Genomic DNA, 9,135 nt, shown 5'->3' with positions numbered 1-9,135 from the left:
CTTCCTATACGCCTCCTTTTCTCTCAAATCAGTAGCTTTGCTTACTGTTTTCTGTGTTCCTTGCATTCTGTTCCAGAGTCCCTTTTATAGGGATTGATCAGGAGTTCCTGATCAATCCCAATTCCTTATTGGACGGGAATTCAATCTTTGAATCCCACTGGACTCTTCTGATTGAATTCCCATTTCCAATGGGATTCTTCAGCCTTCAATCTCAGCCCTTCAAAATTAAAATCAAAATAAATAAAAAATACTAGATAATTAGAAAAGATAAATCAAAAGATATTATAAAAAAATATCTGATAATCAAGAAAAATCAGAACAGATAAAAAAAATAATAATAAATATATAACTATATACATATAAATCTAATCTAATAAAAAATAAATAAATAAATATATACATAATAATAAAATACATAAAATACAAAATAATACAGGACAAATTGAATTGGGCCCTACCCATTTGGGCCAGGCCCAATTGATCTGGGCCGGACCCAATTGGGTGTCTACAATAATGATAACAATGATTCTGGGATTTAATTTTGAGAACTCATCTACGTCAATGTGAGGAGATGATTTGAGCAAAAAATAAGCTGTTACTGAAGGTGAAATAGATATGTCTTGAAGGTGTGCAATCTTTTACACAAGTTCATGAGCTCTGTTCAATAGATGATGTTTAAGAAAGGTATTCACAATTGAGATGAAAAATGGCCATCTTTCTTTTACCATTTGAAAAACCATTTATTGTTACCCCTTTGAGCTTATCATTTTTTTGAAGAACCCCAACCAAGGATCACCCTCTACACTGGAGGGTAAATTTTGAAAGAAAAAAAGAAAAAAAAACACCACAAAAGGTCTCAAAGATGAAAAGAGAAAGAAAAGCAAAAAGAAAAATAAATGCCATACATGATTTGGGGCAAAGTAATGAGATCTTTTGTGTGAGAAAAGAAAAAGCAGTGAAATGATGTGGGGGGCAAAATGCCAAGTTGTATCAAATGATCATTTGGTTTTGAACCTCTTTAATACATGTTTTGAGCCTATTATATCCTTTTTTTATGACCCTTCACCTTGGCCTACATTACAACCTTGAAAAGTCTATTTGGATCAAATGTGAATACTCAACTTGAATGATCATAGGTTGAGCAAAGATATGCTCATGATGAAGCAATGGAATCATGCTACATGGAAGATATCAACACTGGATGAAAAATGAAAAAAAAAATGAAAAAATGAGAAAATGAAAAAATGAAAAAAGATATCCAAATTGAAAACCTGAAAGGGTGATTTTGGTACCAAAAAAAAAAAAAAAAAAAAGGGATCCAGGTCAAATGGCTCACATGAATGAAAGATCAAAGACATCTGAAGATCCATCAAAGACTGGGGCAGAGTTCGCCAAGCTCAAGATGACTTCAACAGTAAATGGAATGAGTTTTTGAAAAAGAATCCTAGATTAATGTTGAAAATTGTCTGAATATTCATCATTTGGACATACCATTCACCTCAATGACATCCAATTTATTTCCTTTCCCATTTATTTTCTACCAAAATAGATCTCCATTGATTATCTTTACTATAATTCACCTTCTGTTCTCTTATTGTTTCACCCCTAGAATGAATTGAGAAAATGCTTGATTGCATTATATTTGTCAAGAATTGAAATGATAATGAATGAATGAATATGTGTTTAAAAGAATCTTACATTCATTTGAAAAGAAATCTAAGATGATGAAGAAATGGTAGAAACCTAAAAGAGATGATTTAGAAAGATGTATGATGTGACCAAATAGAGAATATGATGGGGCAAATCTTGAAAAGTGATACAACCAAGTGATGAGTACAAGGATGAATTGGTCGAATGGTGGGAACAATCAGTGGACAGAGTTTGTTTTGGAATGGTTGATGCTGAGACAAGGACCTAGTGATGATGGATGAAATTTGTTTTGAAATTTGTTAGTGCTGAGAAATTTATTGAATGATGGTCAAGGGATGATCAATTGATGAAGCTTATTCCAAAGTATTGAGAAACGGAACAGGGAAAAAATGTGAGTGGAAAGGACAATTGAGAGCTACACTGGTTCGATCTTAGAAGAGCAGTGTAATTGGATCCTTGAGGGATCAAAGGGCTTGACACCCAAGAAAGAAAAGAGCTTGAGAAACTTGAGTACCATACATTGAACAGGAATTGATTGACCAACATTTGCATAGCATGCATTGAAAATCATGCATATTGCATAGCATACACTACTTTCAGAAAAGTATAGTGTACAAATTCAAGAAGCAGGGGTGTTCCAACATCCCATATGAAAAAGACAGATATGAAAAGACTTTGCAAGTTTGAGAAGAGACTTGTCAGGTAAGTTCCTAATCCTTGAAATAGGATGTCTCTTGGTATCGGGGTTGATTTATAAGACCTTTGGGCATAATCTCCTGAAATCCCTTCAAACACAACTTTCAACTCCTTTGGACATGATCGTCTAGGAGTATTTACTTTTTCAAAGTTCGTTGCCTCTGTTTAGAGGAGCAATTTATTTTCCAAAGTTCGTTGCCTCTGTTTAGAGGAGCAATTTACTTTTCAAAAGTCGTGGTGCCTCTGTTTAGAGGAGCAATTTACTTTTTCAAAGTTCGTTGCCTCTGTTTAGAGGAGCAATTTATTTTTCAAAGTTCCGTTGCCTCTGTTTAGAGGAGCAATTTACTTTCCAAAGTCGTGGTACCTCTGTTGAGAGGAGCAATTTACTTTTCAAAGTCGTGGTGCTCTGTTTAGAGGAGCAATTTATTTTTCAAAGTCGTGGTACCTCTGTTGAGAGGAGCAATTTACTTTCCAAAGTCGTGGTACCTCTGTTGAGAGGAGCAATTTACTTTCCAAAGTCGTGGTACCTCTGTTGAGAGGAGCAATTTATTTTTCAAAGTTCCGTTGCCTCTGTTTAGAGGAGCAATTTACTTTTCAAAGTCGTGTTGCCTCTGTTTAGAGGAGCAATTTACTTTTCAAAGTCGTGGTGCCTCTGTTGAGAGGAGCAATTTACTTTTCAAAGTCGTGGTGCCTCTGTTGAGAGGAGCAATTTATTTTTCCAAAGTCGTGGTGCCTCTGTTTAGAGGAACTTCGGCAAAAAAAAAAAATAATAAAAAAAAAACAAAAAAAAAACAAAAAAACAAAAAACAAAAATTTAAAAAAAAAATCAAAAAATAAAAATGTTGAGTTGAGTCTTGATTGGGTGTCTACGTCTTTGCGCAATTTTTGTTTCACAGAAAATGTGCAAAGAGGGGCAGCTGTAGACACCCAATTGGGTCCGGGCCCAGATCAATTGGGCCTGGCCCAAAGGGGTAAGACCCATTTCAATCCTGTATTTTTTTTTCTTTTTCTTCTTTTGTATTTTATGTATTTCATTATTATTATTATTATGTATATCTTTGTGTATTTATTTTTATTTAGATTAGATTTATATGTATTGTATGTATATAGTTATATATTTATTATTATTATTATCATTTTTTTTTGTAATATATTTTTGGGTTTATCTTATGTTATTTTTTTTTATTATCTGTTAATTTTATCTGATTTTTTTTTCCGAATTATCTGATATTATTTTTTTTATTTTTATACTATCATATCTTTTGATTATCTAGTATTTTTTTATTTATTTTGATTTTAATTCTGGATGGCTAAGATTCAAAGTTGAAGAATCCCACTCTGGAGGGGAATTCAATCAGAAGAGTCCAGTTGGATTCAAAGACTGAATTCCCGTCCAAGGAGGAATTGGGATTGATCAGGAACTCCTGATCAACCCCTATAAAAGGGATCCCCCTGGAACAGAGAAACACACACAGAAAATAGTGAGCCTGAGCTACTGATTTGAGGGGAAAAGGCGAATAGAAGAGTGTAGAAGGCTAAGAAAAGGTTTAGGAGAGTTCTAGGAATCATCGAGAATTTTTTGGGAATTTTTCAAATTTTTTTTTTCTGGGAATTTCTGGAAATTCCAGATTCCGGTTAATTTTTTCGGCCAAGTTTGAATTTTCCGACGACAATTTCGGCCAAATTTGAAGTTTTCGGCCACCTGCCCAGTTTTCGACGAGGAATCCCAGAAACCGGCGAATATTCCCAGAAACCGGCCGACTTCCGACCAAATTCCGGCGAATTTTCCAGATTCCGGCGACTTTCCCAGAATCCGACACCGGTGTTCTTCATTTTCTAGAGAGAAGGGAGAGAAAAAAAGAAGAAGAGAGAGAAAGGGAAAAGCGTTCTGCCGAAAAAACGAAGGGGATTGCCTTTTATACCCTCCCAAAACGACGTCGTTTTGGCTTTAAGTTAATCAGAGGATCCGCGCGTTTTGCCGTAACCCGACCCGACCCGGGCGTCGACCCGCTTTCTGACCCGCGCGTGCCAGCCCACTCCGAGCCGAGCCGAGCCGAGCCAAGCCGCCAAGTCGCTCCCCCGAGCCGTTTTCTCTTCCTTGAGCCGAGCCGAGCCGAGCCGCGATCCGAGCCGCTCCAGGTTTTTTTTTGAATTTTTTTTATTTCTTTGTTTATTTTTTTATTTTATTTGTTTATTTTTTATTTATTAGATTAGGTTTATGTAATATTCTTTTTATTTATTTTTTATTATTTTATTTTCTTTAAATAAAAATAAAAAAATTCCAAAAAAAAATATTTTTAGGGAAAAGTTGAAAGTATCAATTTTCCCTAGAAATAAATTTCCAAAATAAAATATTTTTAGGGAAAAGTTGAAAGTATCAATTTTCCTTAGAAATAAATTTCCAAAAAATATTTTTTGGGAAAAGTTGAAAGTATCAATTTTCCTCAGAAAAAAATTTCAAAAAAAATATTTTTAGGGAAAAGTTGAAAGTATCAATTTTCCTTAAGAATAAATTTCCAAAAAATATTTTTAGGGAAAAATTGAAAGTATCAATTTTCCCTTATAAATAAATTTCCAAAAAAAAATATTTTTAGAGAAAAGTTGAAAGTATCAATTTTCCTTAAAAGAAAAATAAATTTCCAAAAAAAAAGTATTTTTGGGGAAAAGTTGAAAGTATCAATTTTCCTTGAAAATCAAATTTTCAAAAAAAAAAAATTTTTTGGGAAAAGTTGAAAGTATCAATTTTCCCTAAAAAAAATCATTCTTTCCTTCCTTTCTATCTTAATTTTGATTTTGTTTTTTTTCTTTAAATAATCCGACGACGGAGCCTCTGCAAGTGAAATAGTAGTTTTTCTTGCATACTCTTGAGGTGAGGGAATTTTCTTAGTTTTCTGCTAAAAGTATTAGAGTCAATTGAGAATAATTTTCAACAATTAATTACTTGGTAAAATTTTAAAACTTTTGGATAACACAAATTTAAGCTGGTACCATCTTTTGATGGGCGTTGTGAGGGTGCTATAACCTTCCTCACACGTAATCGAACTCCCGAACCCTGTTCTGGTTTGTAGACCTGAACCTATTCTTTTAGGGACCCTTAAACTTAGGTGTTCCCTGAAAGGACAGATTCTTCAGGTGACCAATCGCACCTAGATAAAAAATATTGGTGACGACTCCCTAAAGTCAATGTCTAGCGATAGATCCCCGGATCTAGACGTTATGACAATATGAATGCATGTATAGTAAAAAAACGAGTTAATAGGAATATAATATATACAAAGAAAAATGTATAAATACCAAGGATAACATAAAAAGGTTAGTATGCCAATAATATATATAGAAAAAACGATACATAAATTTACAAATAGAATAAAATTTCCATCATATGTCATATTTAGGAATTTTTAACATAAAGAAAGGTATGGCTCTAACTTAGGTTTGGACCTTTATGGTTTATTTATATGTTGGTTCAAAGATTTGACAATCAAAAGGTTTCCAAATTGTTTCTTATATTATTATCTATTATAAACTAGGAAGACACTTTCAATTCTTACCCATTATAGGCTACAAGTGAAAATGATTTAATTTGAGTGAGAGTTTTTTATTAGCTGATGCGAAAATATAAAATCTCATAAAGGGGTAGGTAGTTTACTCATTCATAAAGGACAAAACTCGATTGTAAAGTTCATGTTATACATATGCAAATGAATGAAAGATATATAAAATAAATAAATAAATAAAATACAAGCAAGAGGAAAAAAATCTTAAATTTATTAGGTTAGGCTTGGATAACAAGAAATCATTTACTGTCTTAACTTTCGATCTCTCCAATAGAGTCGTCAAACTATTATAATATATAGATCTATAGACCTATCGTTAGACATAAACTAAAAGAGTCACCATCAATCTTTTTTGTTAAAGTGTAATTAGTTACATGACAAAATCTATTCCATTAAAAGATGAGTCCTAAGATTAACTTAGGTATCTTTAAATAGTAGATTTTAGTCCATAAAACTAAAATTTAGGTTCAAGAGTATGGTTATAATGAAAAAAGTTATAGCACCATCACAGCACCCATCTAAAAAATGGTACCAGTCTGATTTCAAGTTATCCAAGCTTTAAAACATAATTAAAATTTATCAAATAATTTAATATTAAAAATTTTTCTTAAATTACTCAAATATGTTAGTAATAATTTAAGAATATTTTCTTACCTCAGGAGTAGTCAAGAAGATTATTTGTCACGTTTTGAATAGACTTCATCATCAGATTCACTTAATTTTGCTTATAAAAATAAATACTTATAAACCATATTTATAGTCAGAAATATCTTTCAATCTGTTGGTAAAACTTTCTGTTAAAAATTATCCTCCAATCAGTTAGTAGGATTTTATGCGAAAATGCAAAAAATATTATTTTATTATTTTATTTTTTTTAAAACTAGTTTTTTTAGGAAATTATAAAACTTTCCATATGTTGGGAAAACCTTATTTTCAAAATAAAATATTGGCCCTCTAATCTATTAGTAAGGCTTTTCTATTTTAATTTTTTTTAAATAAAAAAAAGATTGTAAAATTTTTCAATATGTTGGTAAAACCCTATTTTTTAAAAAATGATTATCTTCCAATCTGTCGGTAAAGCTTTTATTTAAATATATTTTTATAAAAATATATTTAAAGAATAATAAATAATCAAATAAATAAATAAATAAAAATAAAAATAAAATATTTGAAGTCGACTCGACTAAGTGGTTAGGCTGCGCAGCTTACAAAAATAAATCCTTACAATTTTAGATTCTGTAAAGAATTCAAAAAAAAAAAAATCAAATGCCAGAAAATTGTATCTTTTTTTTGAATGATTTTCCTCTTTTTTTTTTTTCTCAAGAGTTTTCATATAATATTTTTTTTCCATTTGTGTTCTTTGTTTGCCTTCGAACAATTTATAGTGATTTTTTAGTTAGAAATTTTAAGGTTCCATTGATTGTTAAGGATTTTCAAAGATTTTTTAAAATCCCTTTAATTTAGGTAAAATCAATTTAATAGGACCCTAGCTTTGATGCTCTGTAATCCTTTTTTATTTGATTTCTTATTTCATGTAAGTTAAAAAAAAAATCTCAAAATTTCTCTTTTCTCGCTTCTTGTACAAGATTTTCAAAAAATTTTATTTGATTTTCTTTTTTTTATTTATTTAGTTTTTATTAAAAAACAAACAAACAAATAATAAGAAAAATAAAAATAAAATATTTGTTGGGGCAAAGCCACAATCAAAATAACATATATTGGGCTCAAAGCTCGACAATTTTGACAAAATCAAAATTGAAAATTTGGATGTAGTCAAAATAGAATTTCTACAGATACTATGAAATAAAAGTGTTTGTCAAGACAGTTCTCACAAAAAATCTTTTAGGAGCTATGTTAAATAAAAAAAAGCCCCTTTCATTTGAGACAAATACTTGATACTTTTATTTTTCTAGTCAATTGTGTTGCAACTTAAAGATAAAAAATTAAATATTAGAATTTTATTTGATTCATGCCATCTCTTAATGTATACTATTTTTATCTTTTCTATTTCTTTTTCTTTTCTTTTATCTCCGATACAAAATCGTAATAAATATCTTCAATTCCCATTAATCCCACAATCGACATCTTATTAGACCAAGAACGTTGCTATCATAAAGCAATTTTAATTATACCCCTTTGAGATCAACTAGATGCTTATACCCCTTTGAGATCAACTAGATGCTTTTTCATTCTACTCCAACCAATGGAGAAAGGCCTCACAATTAGAGTAAGAAGCTTGCATTATTTTTTGTCTTTTAATATACTACTAATTGAGTATTGACTATACCAGCAAATTTGTAGAGTATAGATATATATAACGCTTATAAAACGTTCATTTCATAAACCGCATCATTCCATGAACGTACAAGCTTGTGAAGCTTATTTTACCATGTCATATACGAATGGCCAATACTAGTAATATATATCTATGCAATATAAGTTCAAGGGCAGAAGACAACCTTGTAATTAGTCCCACCAGGGCAAGTAAATGTACTGGTCTGATCATCTTTAGGGTAACTGTAAGCATCAGGGCACTTTGTCTTGAAGAACTTGGAGAAATCCGTAGGACCACAGTTCCCAGAATTGCAACAGTATTGATCAGTCTTGAAAACAGTGCAAGGATTATTGCACCCTCCTGGGACTCTCAACTCATTAGGGCACTGTCCGATGATATCTGCTGTGCATCTAATCCCCCTGGTGCACCCTCCAGAAGTTGGACTAAATTCCATAGGAACATTAAATCCATCAACTAGAGAGATATCGAAGAAATCCAAGTTATTGAACTGGTTTAGTGCGAATTCAGCCAGGGTCTTTGGGTTTTCACCATAATCTTGGCACTGCAGGAGCCCCCCACAGTCACCGGTTTGGCATCGGCCAGGCCCGGCTCCATCAAATTTGCAATTAGTTCGAGCCCAGATACGACCTCCTGTGTTACCGGGGTTCACATTTAGGTCCCAGACTTCACCACTGTTCATCTGCCTTCCACCACCGGTGGGCAAGGCTGCTGCCCAGACCGTGTAGGAGCAGTTGTTTCGAATGTTAAAAGTGGCAGCATTGGCCACCGTGAAGCAGAAAACTGCAATTAAACAGAAGGAAAACAGAGAGAGGCTTTTCAAGTTCATTTTTGCGAAAAAGGCGAAGTACTGTTGGAATTTGGATAATTAGTTTGTATCGTATCGAGTTTGTGAGGGAAAGGTTGATTTATAAAAGAGCAAGGGCTTTCGGTCGGTGC

The 9,135-nt window shown here is 32.3% G+C and overlaps 1 pseudogene across 1 annotated transcript; it reads right to left on the bottom strand.

Moving 5' to 3' along the window:
* Positions 1-8,214: 8,214 nt before the first annotated feature.
* On the bottom strand, positions 8,215-9,135 carry LOC111291088 (thaumatin-like protein pseudogene; annotated as a pseudogene). Its single transcript, XR_016346211.1, has one exon. The product of XR_016346211.1 is annotated as a thaumatin-like protein pseudogene (transcript).

The sequence above is a fragment of the Durio zibethinus genome, chromosome 11, assembly GCF_047325235.1.
Source record: "Durio zibethinus cultivar Kanyao isolate XHJ-2024 chromosome 11, ASM4732523v1, whole genome shotgun sequence".
NCBI lineage: Eukaryota > Viridiplantae > Streptophyta > Magnoliopsida > Malvales > Malvaceae > Durio > Durio zibethinus.
The sequence above is the reverse complement of the archived record's forward strand: the minus strand, read 5'-3'. Positions and strand labels throughout refer to the sequence as shown.